Raw genomic sequence first — 13,568 nt, forward strand, 5'->3', positions numbered from 1 at the left:
ATGGGAACTTAGCAAATCGGAGGGTGATTCTTTAGCTGATTCGCTATGGGAACTTAGAGAATCGGAGGGTGATTCTTTAGCTGATTCGCTATGGGAACTTAGCGAATCGGATGGTGATTCTTTAGCTGATTCGCTATGGGAACTTAGCGAATCGGAGGGTGATTCTTTAGTTGATTCGCTATGGGAACTTAGCGAATCGGAGGGTGATTCTTTAGCTGATTCGCTATGGGAACTTAGCGAATCGGAGGGTGATTCTTTAGCTGATTCGCTATGGGAACTTAGCGAATCGGAGGGTGATTCTTTAGCTGATTCGCATAAGGAAGCCTAACGAACTAGGCTTGATTCTTTATCCGATTCGTTAAGGGAAAAGGGTAACGAATTACCCTTGATTCGTTAAGACCATTCGTTAATAGAGATAACGAATTAGAAAGTCCAATTCGCTAAGACCAAAGTAACGAACAAGAAGTTTAGCATAATGACAGAATGGTCCCTGTACTTAGAAAATAATGAGATAATTACATAGTAGCCCTTGGACTTTGATAATTTATGAAAGATGCCCTTAAAGGATTAACGAGTAACGATTAACTAACTGGGTAATGATTCAATGGAGTAAAATCGGCTTAGACACGTAAGACTAATTAAGTAGTAATGAGAATGGCTAGAGTAGTATTTGATATTCAATTATTAAACAGTTAGACGCGCACAGCTCGAGAAGGAATAACCAGTAGCAGAAGAAGTAACCAAGTTCAGGTGAGTTTCTAGCCCCATTTCCTTGTTATGTTTTCGGGGCTGTGTGCATACTCGATGTGAAGTGTGAATACACTTACCTTAAGTGGTAAGTGTATGCTATAGATGTTATACGAGGTAGCTAATATATAATACTTGCCAGTGCGTGAACGATCTTCGGATATTGCATGCATCGCCAAGGATAGTGATTGCCAAGTGGTTATTAGTGTGTATGAATGCTATGATGTGACTTGCTTATTATGTAAATGATATGAAGCGTGTGGTAGACAAGTAGAGGTAGAGTGTGTTAGAAGTGGCAAGAGTCTAGTAAGAGTGTTAGTGGCATGACGATAGTACGTGGTAGGGTAAGCGTATACGTGACTACGTCATTAAAGTGGCAAAGTGGCATAACGTTATACGTTATTAAAGTGGCAAAGTGGTAGGTGTAAATAAGAGGCTAAGTGGTAAGGTGAGCAGGTTAGATAGTGGACTACGTGTCTTCGGATACGTATATGATGCATGTAGTGGCTGTATGATAAGTTGCTTGATTAACTAGAACTCACTCAGCGTAGCTGACTTTTAGTATGCACGCAAGTGATCAGACCAAAGAACTAGCATGAGGATGGCACATGGCATGGATTGAAAGGCTGGCATCTGAAAATGGAAGAAAAGATGTTTTAAATATAATGTTTTGTATTATGGTATCAAAGAAAAGATTTAATGTTTTGTAATGAATTATTTAAGTTGACGTTTCCGCGAAAGTTTTAATTAACTCTGATTGTAAGAACTGTGTATATGAGTAAATCCGACGCTAAAGTAAGGCTACCGGGTACGGGGCCTTACATTAGGTCTTTTGTTTAATTAGTTTTTTATTGAGTTTTTATTGAAGAGAACTTTGTTCTTTGAACCTTTAGTTCGTTTTATTGTCTTTGATTAATCATGAGTCTTTCGAGCCATTGATCGCTTCCGAAACTGCATCAGTTGGTATCAGAGCTTTTGGTTCTCAAATGGCTCGACATGGAGATGAATACTTTCTCGCTCATAGATTCGCCGACAGAGGCAACGAAAGGAGGAGTTTCTATTCATGTGCTCGTGGAGAAGATCGATGTCCTACTCGCAGAGTCGCCGACCGAGGCAGCGATGAAGTCTTTTCCGACCCACGGGATCTTAGGATGATCAAACGGCTCCGCAGACGAGTACGAGATCTTGAAATACAACAAGAGATCACACGACTCCGACAGAGGATACGGGATCTTGAGTTGAAAGGGGTGATTCATATTAAGGAAACCGAATCGAGAACTATCGTCTGGGACGATGTGAACGAGGAAGAGGAGCATCCTTTTGACCATCCCCACCCTCGGTTCGACGAACCGATCTATGAACATGAATCTGGCTAGGAGTTCTTCCGGACGAGGTACCTCGGTATGATGAAGATGGGTTTTTCCCTGATGAAGAAGAGTGCTTGTTGGTGCAGACGGTTTTTAACGACAATACCATTCAAGAGGCCGGACAAAACGAAGATGGTGAGGGTTGCATGTATTCCAAAATAAATGTAAGTGTTGATGATGAAGTGGTTTCCAAAAGTTTGCTTTCTGCAGATGGTTGTGTTGGTATGGAAATTTCATTAGTGCCGCCGACTGTTATGAAAGTTCTAAATAATCGTGAGATAAATATGGAAGCTCCAATATTTCAGCACACGAATGAAGGCTTGCAGGTATTATCTCCTAAATATGTGGGAATTCAAAATGAAATTTATTTTAAAATTAATGAAAGTATTGATAGAGATATGGGTGAGATTTTGCAGTCAATGCATGGCCCACGTGGGGTAAATGGAATTGATATTCAATTTAGAGGTAAAAATGCTCTTGTTTACGAAAATGTATCACCATCCATATTTGGATGACATTAAATCACGTGGGACTCTATACATGGAATCTTTAAATGCAGTGAAGTCTACGCGGGATTAAAATGCATATGATATTCCTAATGGTGGGTTTCATGGGAATATGGCTAATAAAAGGCCTAGCCCATATGAGTTAGAAAACAGAGCACAAACCATGAACAATAATCACGCGGATGTTCCTTTTGACCCAGGTGGTAAAAGTTTAGAGTTGAATGAGATGAAACCTGAAGTTGAACCGTTTAGGTGGGTTGTGATAACACTAAATAAGAATCAGGTTGTCAATGATTTTTTCGACGTTCTCAAGACTCGAGGATGAGTCTTTTTTCGAAGACGGGGAAAAGGTGGTGAAGAGACTCGGAACCCAATAGATCCAGGTGGTACACGTTCGGAACAGGGTGAGACAACCCGTGAAGTTAAGTCATTTAGACAGGCTGTCATGATAGTAATAATTCCGAATCGGGTTGATGTTCCTTTCGATCCATGCGGCTTTGTTTTAAAAGCAAAACTCGAGGACGAGTTTTTTCGAAGAGAGAGAGAATGATGCAGGAGCATCCGACCCATTAACTCGGCCCGACCCAAATATTTATTTTTATTTATAAATATGATTGTTAGGTCTTTTGTTTAATTAGTTTTTGATTGAGTTTTAATTTAAGAGAACTTTGTTCTTTGAACCTTTGGTTCGTTTTATCGTCTTTGATTAATCATGAGTCTCTTGAGCCATTGGTCGCTTCCAAAACTGCATCAGATTGAGTGAGATAGAAGGTTTGAAGGTTGTGATGGTGCAAAGAATTATAAGTTGTAGATAAGTAGAAAAAAACATATTGATCTATATTGTGTTACAAACGACAATGAATCTCATGAATGATGATGATTGTGTATGTATATACATAGCAAGTTATGTCTACATTTATGAATATTAATGGTGTATTATTAACACTGTATTCTTGAGTTTTTCTTTCCAAGGGATAAGAAAGGAAATGATAAGATTTTAGTTTGAATCTTCATTCTTGAGTTTTGTTTATAAAAGAAATGATAGGAAAACTTGGGTGTTTTAAGTCCCAAAGTTTTCTTGCCAATTTGGCATGATTTGAAAAGAAAGGAAAGGATAAATATTTAAAATTACCACTTAACCCTTCAATCTATATCTAATAATTGTTTTAAAAAGGCTATATTTGTAAAACGACACATTTTTTTCTTTCCATTTCTTTTCATTTAAACTAAAGAATGTAATTAACCATTTCTTTTCTTCCCCTTTCTTTCATTTTACATTAAACTTGAGAATGCATTATATGCATGTACTTTCTTTTCTTCTCCCATCCTATCCAATCTTATACTTTCCTTTCTTTTAATTAAAAACTCGAGAACGCAGTGTAAGGAAATGAGTAATAAGTGTAACAAGGAAAGTAAGGATATGAAATGGGAATATGAACTGGAACAAAAGACATACAAATATGCAAGGATGCATGCTCTCCATGAATTTCAACAACCTGTCATTCACTATAATATTTCAGATCCATTACTCTAAGACCACCTGTAATGGGTGCGTTTTGTGTTGCGTTAAGGAGGAAAACGCGGGGGGTACACCCCCCCCCCCCCCCCCCGCGTTATGTAATTTTTTTTTTGCTACGTTGTATACAAAACGCGGAAGAATGGCACACAAATCAAAAAAATAGCTGTTGGGTGGGTTTGGAGCCGTTGGGATTTTTTTTTTTAAATTATATTAATTATATTTATACTATATAAACAAACCAAACTCATTTTTTTAACACACTCCAAAATATTCTTTTATATCTTTTACACAAATATTTCTACCAAAATGTTTCCAAACAACAACCAAAATATTCTCGGTTTCGGCCAATGTGCCCGTCAAGGCAGCCAAAATCCACAACCGAACCAATCTACCGCCCGACGCCAACCGTACTCGTCCCGCAAATGTATGACCCGCAAATGGCCGCGTACTTTGCACTTCTACAAAACTCTATACCAAATGCGGTGCCCGATTTCCAAAACCCAATGACAAACATTTTTGCGGGTTCGGGTTCCCAACCCGCCCCGGAGACCCAACCCGAGGTCGAGTTCGTGCCGGAGACCCAACCCGCCCCGGAGACCGCAGGCGGTTAGAGCCAACGCGGACGTTCGAGAAAACACCCAAAGAAGGCCACCGGCGAACCTCGGGTTAAAAAAACGGTGATAGCGTGGAGTAGCGACAAGTGCGTACTATGTGCTCGTGCTTGGTGCCAGATATCGGAAGATGCCAAATGCGGTATGTTTTTAAAATACATATATATTTTTTTAAATTTCTTATAACAAACATTAAACTTGTAATGTTTTTATTTTTTCAGCGAACTATCAAAAAGCGGGGGGTATTTTGGCACAAAATTATAGAGAGGTTTCACAACCTTGGCGGGGACTCGCGTCGAGAAAAAGATTCGTTACTGTCGAAATTGGGCGACAGAAACACAAAATGCATGGCTTTCCATACGTTTTCTCTCGGATGAATCGAACTAGGAGTAGCGATGTCTTGGACGCGGAAGTCATGGAAAACGCGTTGGTTGAGTTTCAACATAAGGTCGGCGAGACCTTCAACTAGTTTGGCATTTGGAAAGACCTATTGAGGCATCACCCAAAATGGGGCTTGGTGTTGGATGCCGAAGCTGAAGCCGACGGTGGCCCGAGTAAAAAAAAGTCTAAAACATCGTCTTCGGTTGATCCAAACACGCCCCGTTCCGACGCTCGAAACTTCAACTTAAGCGATAATGACCCCGTGAATACTACCGAGATGCCTCGGCCGGGGGGTAGAAGAACCAAAGGAAAAGGAAAGGGGCTGCTTCGTCGTCAGCAACAGGTTCGAATCCCAAATTTGAAAGCCAATTCAAATTAATGAACTCTCGACTCCAAGATTTACACGAACTTGGAACCCAACGACTTCAAGTAAATTTGGACGCCGTCGAACTACTTAGAAGGAATGAAATGGACAAAGACATCGAGGTTTTATCAAACGAGCTATCCGAAGACGACCCGATAGTCCAATCTCTAAAAGCCGCTCGACGAGCGAAAATTTTAGAAAAATATAAATGAGTTTTAGTTTTATTAGTATTATTTATGTTTTTTTTAATTTGACGTATTTTTTTTAATTTAGTTTAATGTATTTTTTATTTCGAAGTTTAATGTAATTTTTAATTTTATGTTAATTTATTTAAATGACTTAGTTTTTAAAAATACAAATAAAATTAATAATGACTGGGCGCCACGTGGCGTATAATGCCTGGGGGTGAAGAGTTATGACTACAGCCTATTTTTGTAAAAAACCATAACTCTGACCGGGCGTCACGTGGCGCATAATGTCTAGTAGTGGAGCTTTATGACTACACATGGTCTAATAACCGACTTATTAACAAATCGTATCTTTAAATCAATCCGTCTGTAAATACATTTGATTCATTCATTACAGCCACCGGGTATATAAACATATATAAACATATATAAACAGTGATTTCAAAACCAGAGGTTAATCATACTCTGAAAATTTTACATAAGGCACAATTTGTTTTTCTAGGGTGATAGTGGAAATTTTCACCCTTACTGCCACTTTCTAGCACCTCATACGGCTCCTCGTTCAATTCTTTTGAAGTTATTGGATCCTTTTCCGCGCTTGAGAATCCACTCCCTTCTTCCACTTCCACTCTGTCCCGAAGAGTAACTAGGACCAATTTAGTCATGTTTTCATGTTCAAATTGAACACTTTCCGTTTTTGATTATTCTCAAAAGAAAAGATTATTCTCTTTTACCAAGAATATGCGGATCCAATCATGATCTAAGAACTAGAGATCTTTCTTGATCAATCCCCTTGCCCATCATTCTTCGAGAATCAGAAAGATCTTTTTCAAGTTTGAATTTGTTCATTTGGAATCTGAGTTATTCTACTTTATTTTTATTTACTTATTTGATTTATTTAATATGAATATTTTTTCTCCCTTTTTTATATTATTCCTTAAGTCCCATAGGTTTGACCCTTTAGAATTGGACTCATTTTCTCATTGAGCGAAGGGTACGCAAAAATCAAATTGATTAAAAGCAGTATGTGAAATATTTGGTTTTTCCTCTTCCTCTATCCAATAAGTACAGTATTTGAATCAATTGAGAACCTTTTCTTCTGGCTGAATCGATATTATTCCATTCCAATTCCTTCGCGATACCTCTTAAGTGAAAATACCGAATTGGATCCTAAATTGATGGGTTAATGTAAGCTTATACTAAATTGGATCCTAAATGTACTTGAGGTTTTGATATAAGTTAAATCCAATACACAAAATCAGGGAGATTGAGTACAGGAGACTAACAAGACACAATCTGGATAAGAAGTAGACAATAATCAAAGATCTATTCCAGGCCTCTGTGAGCTGGATGAGAAGAAAATAAATGCTAGTAGTCCGCGAGAACATCATATTTTCATAACTCAATCAATTTCATCGTTTAAAATATATGAATCAAAGAGCAACACCAACTTGAAGGACCCGAATGGATAATACTAAAAGTATAAGGGTGGTACGCGGTTTGGTGGAGATCCAAAGTTCAGGACCAAGTTGAATAACTTGGTGTCATAGTTATCTTTTATTTATTATTAAATAAATTAGAAGTCTAGTTTAATTATGTTTCCTAGTTTGAGTAGGATTAGAATTGTGGGTGTTATATAAACCCATCAAAAGGTTTTATTTGTGTAGAGTAGAAAGAATAGAACATAGTTGTTCTTGTTTTTTATTAATGAAAAGGGTCGCATAAACATTTATGCAAAATCTTGTTTGGTGTTCTTGATTCAGTTGTATAAGGTTTAACAAGTGGTATCAGAGCCTAACGATCCAGGCTCGTGTTTTTCGGCAAGTCTTGATTGAAGTGGTAGTTTCCAATCAAAGGCAAAAGAAGCCAAGAAACCGATCGCGGGAAAGAAACGGTTCAAGAATCGCTACAGGGAGAAAACCGGAGGTCGATCGAGAGCCATCCGCAGTACGTATCCTAGAGCGTTAGAAGGAAGAAAAGAAAAAAAAGTTTTAGTCGAACTAGTTTATCTTGACAGCCGACTGCCACCCTTGAACGAATATCATTCAAAGAAAGAAATATCGTTTCTTCTTTTTTGATTTATTTACGTGGAGTATAAGGAATAAGAAGAATCAAGTTTCTTTGTCTTTTGTGAGTTATTATATCACAATTCTAGATTTCCAAATACTGGTGTCATACTTTTTTGTTTGGGAATTGTTATTATTAAGTTCAAAAGTTAACTGTTGAAGGCTTAAAGCTAAAGCAGGGTAAGAACGAGCAGTCCGTTTTTTTTTTAATTATTCCACAGCAAGGAAAGAATCCATAAGTTTCGAAGAAGTAATGAGCCGAATTCTGGTTAATCAACAAACCGAAACCATGGCAGAATTCCAAGTCGTAGGAGGAATCAAGAAACTAAACCAAAGCAACTATAAACAATGGTCAATGTGCATTAAATCGTATCTTCAAGGTCAAGATCTTTGGCAGGTAACGGATGGTACCGAGACGAGACAACCCGCGAACGATATTAACAGTAGTATCGGAAAGTGGCAGGTGAAGCGGGTCGGGCGATGTTTATTATCAAGACAACAAATGATGATGATGTTCTTGATCACATTCAAGATCTCAAATACCCAAAGCAAGCGTGGGAGACGTTGGAGACCTTATTTACGAAGAAGAACGATGCTCGATTGCAACTAGTCGAAGATGAGTTGATGACGGTTTCACAAGGTGATCTTCCAATTTCACAATATTTTCGTAAAGTTAAGAATCTGTGTCGTGAGATTGGAGAACTCGATCTACAGTCTCGGGTTAGCGATGCTCGTATGAAGCGGATACTCATTCATGGTTTAAGGCCGGAGTATCGTAGTTTCGTTACCGCTATTCAAGGGCGGGCGACTCAGCCGAGTATTACTGAGTTCGAAAATATTCTTGCTGGACAAGAAGCCTTAGCAAAACAGTTTGTGGGTGTGTCAATTAAAATCGAGAGCGAAGCCTTGTATGTCGGAAGAAAAGAGAAGCATCGGTTTAGTAAAATTCATAACCGTTATGGCAAGAAAGGTAAGAGTAAATATCGGGAGAACGAGAAACGTGACCGACCCAAGAAGAGATAATGGAACCGGAAGGTCCGGGTTGACAACTCTGAAGAAAATTCATCGGACGAAGAGAACCAAGAAAATGAATCAAGGTACCAACCAAAGCAGTTTCCTTTTAGGTGCTATAAGTGTGGACAAAAAGGGCATATGGAAAAATACTGTCGAGAACCTAAGGAGGAAGGTAATGCAGCTGTTGTTAAAGAAGACGAACCGTGGGAAGTGGAGGCTAATATGGCCGAGGTTCAAGGTAAATACGCAGCTGACACCGAATTAAAACCGAACCTGGTAGATGAATGGTTTGAAGAAGGCTCCTGTTGGTGGACAAGTCAGAAAGTAGTGCCAGAGTTGAATCCGTTAAAGGTAACCATGGAATCATCTATTGTTATTTTGAATCTAGATGATGAGGAAATCATGGTTGAAGAAGAAAATACGGTTGATCAAAACGTAACTGTGACAGTAACCGAACAAGACGAGAGAGAAACCGTGTTGGAAGAAGTGCACGAGGAGGTAGCTCCGTCTCATGTTACGGGTTGTCATGATGGAATATAAGAAGCTGAAGATCAACAAACCAACAAAGTTGATGTTGGAGGTTGCATGAAGTTCATGCAAAGTTCGGGTGGTCCGAATGAACGAACGAATAAAGGAGTTGAGTTCGAGAGGGAGCATGCATCGAGAGTGGATGTAAGAATTGCTTTAGGTACCATGAAAGTTGGTCATGAAGTTGAGAAAGCAAAAGTTGTTTCCTATCTGAAACCGAGTGATGCAGTTCTAAATAGTGGCAGTCTCGAAACTAGCTTATTTATAACCAGGAAAAAGAAACTTGAAGGTAGTGTGGTGAAGTCGAATCCAAGAATCAAGCTCAAGGAAGTGCAAGCTTTACAAGGTGTGAAAGATCTTGGAGGAACAATGGAAGTTGGTATTGAGAGGGAGTGTAAAACTTGGAGCAACACCAACTTGAAGGGCCCAAATGGATAATACGAAAAGTATAAGGGTGGTACGGAAGATCTCAATGGGCGATTTGGTGGAGATCTAAAGTTCAGGGACCAAGTTGAATAACTTGGTGTCTTAGTTATCTTTTATATATTATTAAATAAATTAGAAGTCTAGTTTAATTATGTTTCCTAGTTTGAGTAGGATTAGAATTGTGGGTGTTATATAAACCCATCAAAAGGTTTTATTTGTGTAGAGTAGAAAGAGTAGAACATATTTGTTATTGTTTCTTATTAATGAAAAGAGTCGCATAAACGTTTTATGCAAAATCGTGTTTGGTGTTCTTGATTCACTTGTCTAAGGTTTAACACTTAGACCACCAATGCAAAACGCATTCGTAAGCACGTCCAATCAGCTTCCACGTCAAATTTTCATAAATGGACTATAAACACTCAATTTCACTACAACCCTAAAAATATTTTTACTAATACTTCCATTTCAGCATCACAACTATTTTCTAAAATTACTTTTAGTAATGAAACTAATCGATCTATAATATATATATATATATATATATATATATATATATATATAAACGAAAGCTTTAAAAGCTCTATGGTTGCTCCTTATATTCTCTCAAGTCATCAGATTACATTACATGTGAATAAAGACTTCTCATGCATTTGACCCAAATTCACGGGTATAAGTCTCACCAAACCCAGATAGCCCTTAAATGGGTTATAACATCTCATTAAATTAAAAATTAATCTCGCCAAATATTTGGTATGAAAGTCCTATAAAACAGGGATATATTAAAAATTAATATATGATTTCTTTAAAAAAAGATATATATTATATATAATTAAAAAAATTATAATAAAAAAATAAGCGGATCATGGGTCTTACCAAACCCCAATAGCTTTTAAACTGGATTATAACATCTCATTTAATTGTGAAAATTTTTCATCATTAAATCTTAAATATATTATTAACTTTTGTACAATAAAAAAAGTTAAAATCTAAAAAAATATATATATAAATATTATAAACGAATAATATAAAACAGTTATGGTACTTACATATAATTTAGCCCATATCACATATCAATAAAATAATCTTAAATATATATAAACAGAACATTTAAAAGCTCTCTATTTGCTCCCTACATTCTCTCAAGCCACCAGATTGCATTATTTGTATATGGGGGTATTTGACCCGAATTCACGGGTATGGGTCTCACCAAACCCAAATAGCTAACATATCATTAAATTAAAATTTAATATCACCGAACATTTGATATGAAAATCCTATAAAATAGGGATATATAGACAATTAATTACCTATTTTTTTTAAAAATATCTATACTGTATATAATGAGGGAGAGATGACAAATTAAGACATTTCTTTTTAAATAAAATACAAATTATAATAAATAAGTTACAACCCAACAAAGCACGGGTAATAAAATCTTTTAAAAAAAATATAACGTGCACTTTCAAATCATTAAACATAGTTACAATTTTGCCCCATTCACTTTAATCACCTTTTGTAAATTTAAAAAATACTTACAACTATATCCCTTAATCTTTTACCTATATATTATTTTCATTTTCACTTTTAAATCAACATTTCCCATGAAATTTTAACGGCCATAACTTTTTTATACGTTGATATTTTTTATAAAGCATTGCACCATAAAAACGAGCATTTTATTATCTTTAATTTGAGTATCATATTGCTATAGTTTTTTCAGTTAATTAAAAACAACACTTTACGTATGGGTGTTTGCGGTCTGGTTTTGATGGTTATATGTTGCATATACCCCCCTATAAACAAGATTATCATGACACACAAGTGCCACCGGTATTACCACACATCAATCTCTCTTGGCAGTTATGGCGGGCCCGTTCAACTGCCAACTCAGCTTCACGTCCTGCCACCGGCAGCTGTCACCGAGAAAATATCACCCTAACCTTTATTTCTACCCAGTTTGATTTCGGGAATGGTTAGTATGATGCAAATCGGCATTAGAGTACCATACAACATTAATGAGGAATCACTACAATGACGTAATGAACATATCAATCCATCAAGCGTAAATAAATCGTAATACCACAACCTCTAGTGAAATATATGAAATCAAAATTTACAACTTGTCATGAGAAAAACATTTTTCATAGCCCAATCACATTCATTGTCTAAATTATATGAATAAAATATAGATATGACTTAGATTGTTGGTTGTGGTGCGCCATTCTGGCTGCTAACAACCTCTTCGCTACCACGTTGGCCGCGTACATCCTAATGTGGGTGCGCTAACTAGCAGGGTTGTCTCTGAGGATGCGGGACACCTTAAGGGCTGTGTGCCAGAAAGAAAAATTGGCCCTAATATATATAAATTGTTTTTAAAGAGAAACCAAATATATACCGTTGTTAGTCTGTTTGGACAAAAAGACAAATACCTTTTGTTCTTTGAATTACATAAAACTGGAATACTATAAATTAATTATGGGTATTTGCTTTTAAAAAACTATGCATTATACATATATAAAATAAAAGATCTTAATACAAATAATTGACTCAACCAATAGAATTAGATAAAAAAACATATGTTGTGCCAAAAAAATTAATGCTTTAGCCTTGCAATCCAAATCCAAGTTGAGAGAGAGAGAGAGAGAGAGAGAGAGAGAGAGAGAGAGAGAGAGAGAGAGGTATGTTGTCACCAGGTTGATACCTGAGACCAACTCCAAGTGAGCAACGCAACACACAATTTGAACAACAAGATATTTATTTTTAAATTTCGTTTGTATCTAACTAGTGTTTTACTCAAAAAAAATCCGGGCGATAATAAACCAAAGTGTTTTTGATTTTCGGGTGTTGAGGCAGTAACTTGATGTGAATTTGGTCGGTTTCCGTTAAGTGCGTTATGATACCGGAACTAAAAAAAACATATAAAATTAGAGGTGACCAATTGGGTGGCATCGGTCGGTACTTGGGCGTTGGGAAGATCCAAACGTTGTCAATCCCGAACGTTGAGGCGGTGAGTCTACGCAAATTTGGCCGATTTATGTCACATTCGTTATGGTACCGGAATTAAAACAAAAAAATGGCATTCAGTAGGTTTTTGTCATATTCGGTTAAGGTACCATAATTAAAGCAAAACGCGGTGAGCCTACGCGAATTCAGTTGATTTCAGTATCATAACTAAAACAAAAGGAGCAACAAAACAATGCATTCGGTCGATTTTCGTTATAGTATTAAAAAACAAAAATAAAAAACAGAAAGAAAAAAAACTCGGGCATTAAGGCGGAAACTCAACACGAGTTTGGTCGGTTTCAGTTACTTTCATTACAGTGTTGGAGTTAAAAACGGAAAAAAAATATAAAAATGAGATGGACCAATGTGGTGGCGTTAGTTGGTAAAATCAGCGTTGATAAAACCCGAGTGTTGTCGCCTTGTTGGTCGTTGAGGCTATGAGTCTACACGAATTCATTTGGTTTCCGACTTTCTGTTATATTTGTAATGGTACCAGAAAATAAAACAAAAAAAAATTTGACCAATATGATGTCGTTAAGTGCCCAATCGACACTTAGCAGCACCAAACTTAATATTTGTTATATACTTATATATAATAATAGTTTATGTATTGTTTACCCCATTTTTTTTCTTTTGGGACCCAAAACTTTTTGGGCCTAAGTGGTCGCACAAACAACATAACCCTTGGCCTGGCCCTGCTAACTAGCGACTGGGATTCGACCATTGGAAGTGAGAATGTTCGGGAGGGTGTGTTCTTTGGTCAAATATGACCGTTTGAATTAAAAATAAAAATCAAACTATATGAAGAAAATGAAGAAGATCTGCAGGTTGAAGATGAAAAAGAAGCC

This window comes from Bidens hawaiensis, unplaced genomic scaffold (genome assembly GCF_021521415.1).
Source record: "Bidens hawaiensis isolate Kalapana, Puna unplaced genomic scaffold, B.hawaiensis_p1.1 tig00038085_1, whole genome shotgun sequence".
Taxonomy (NCBI): Eukaryota; Viridiplantae; Streptophyta; class Magnoliopsida; order Asterales; family Asteraceae; genus Bidens; species Bidens hawaiensis.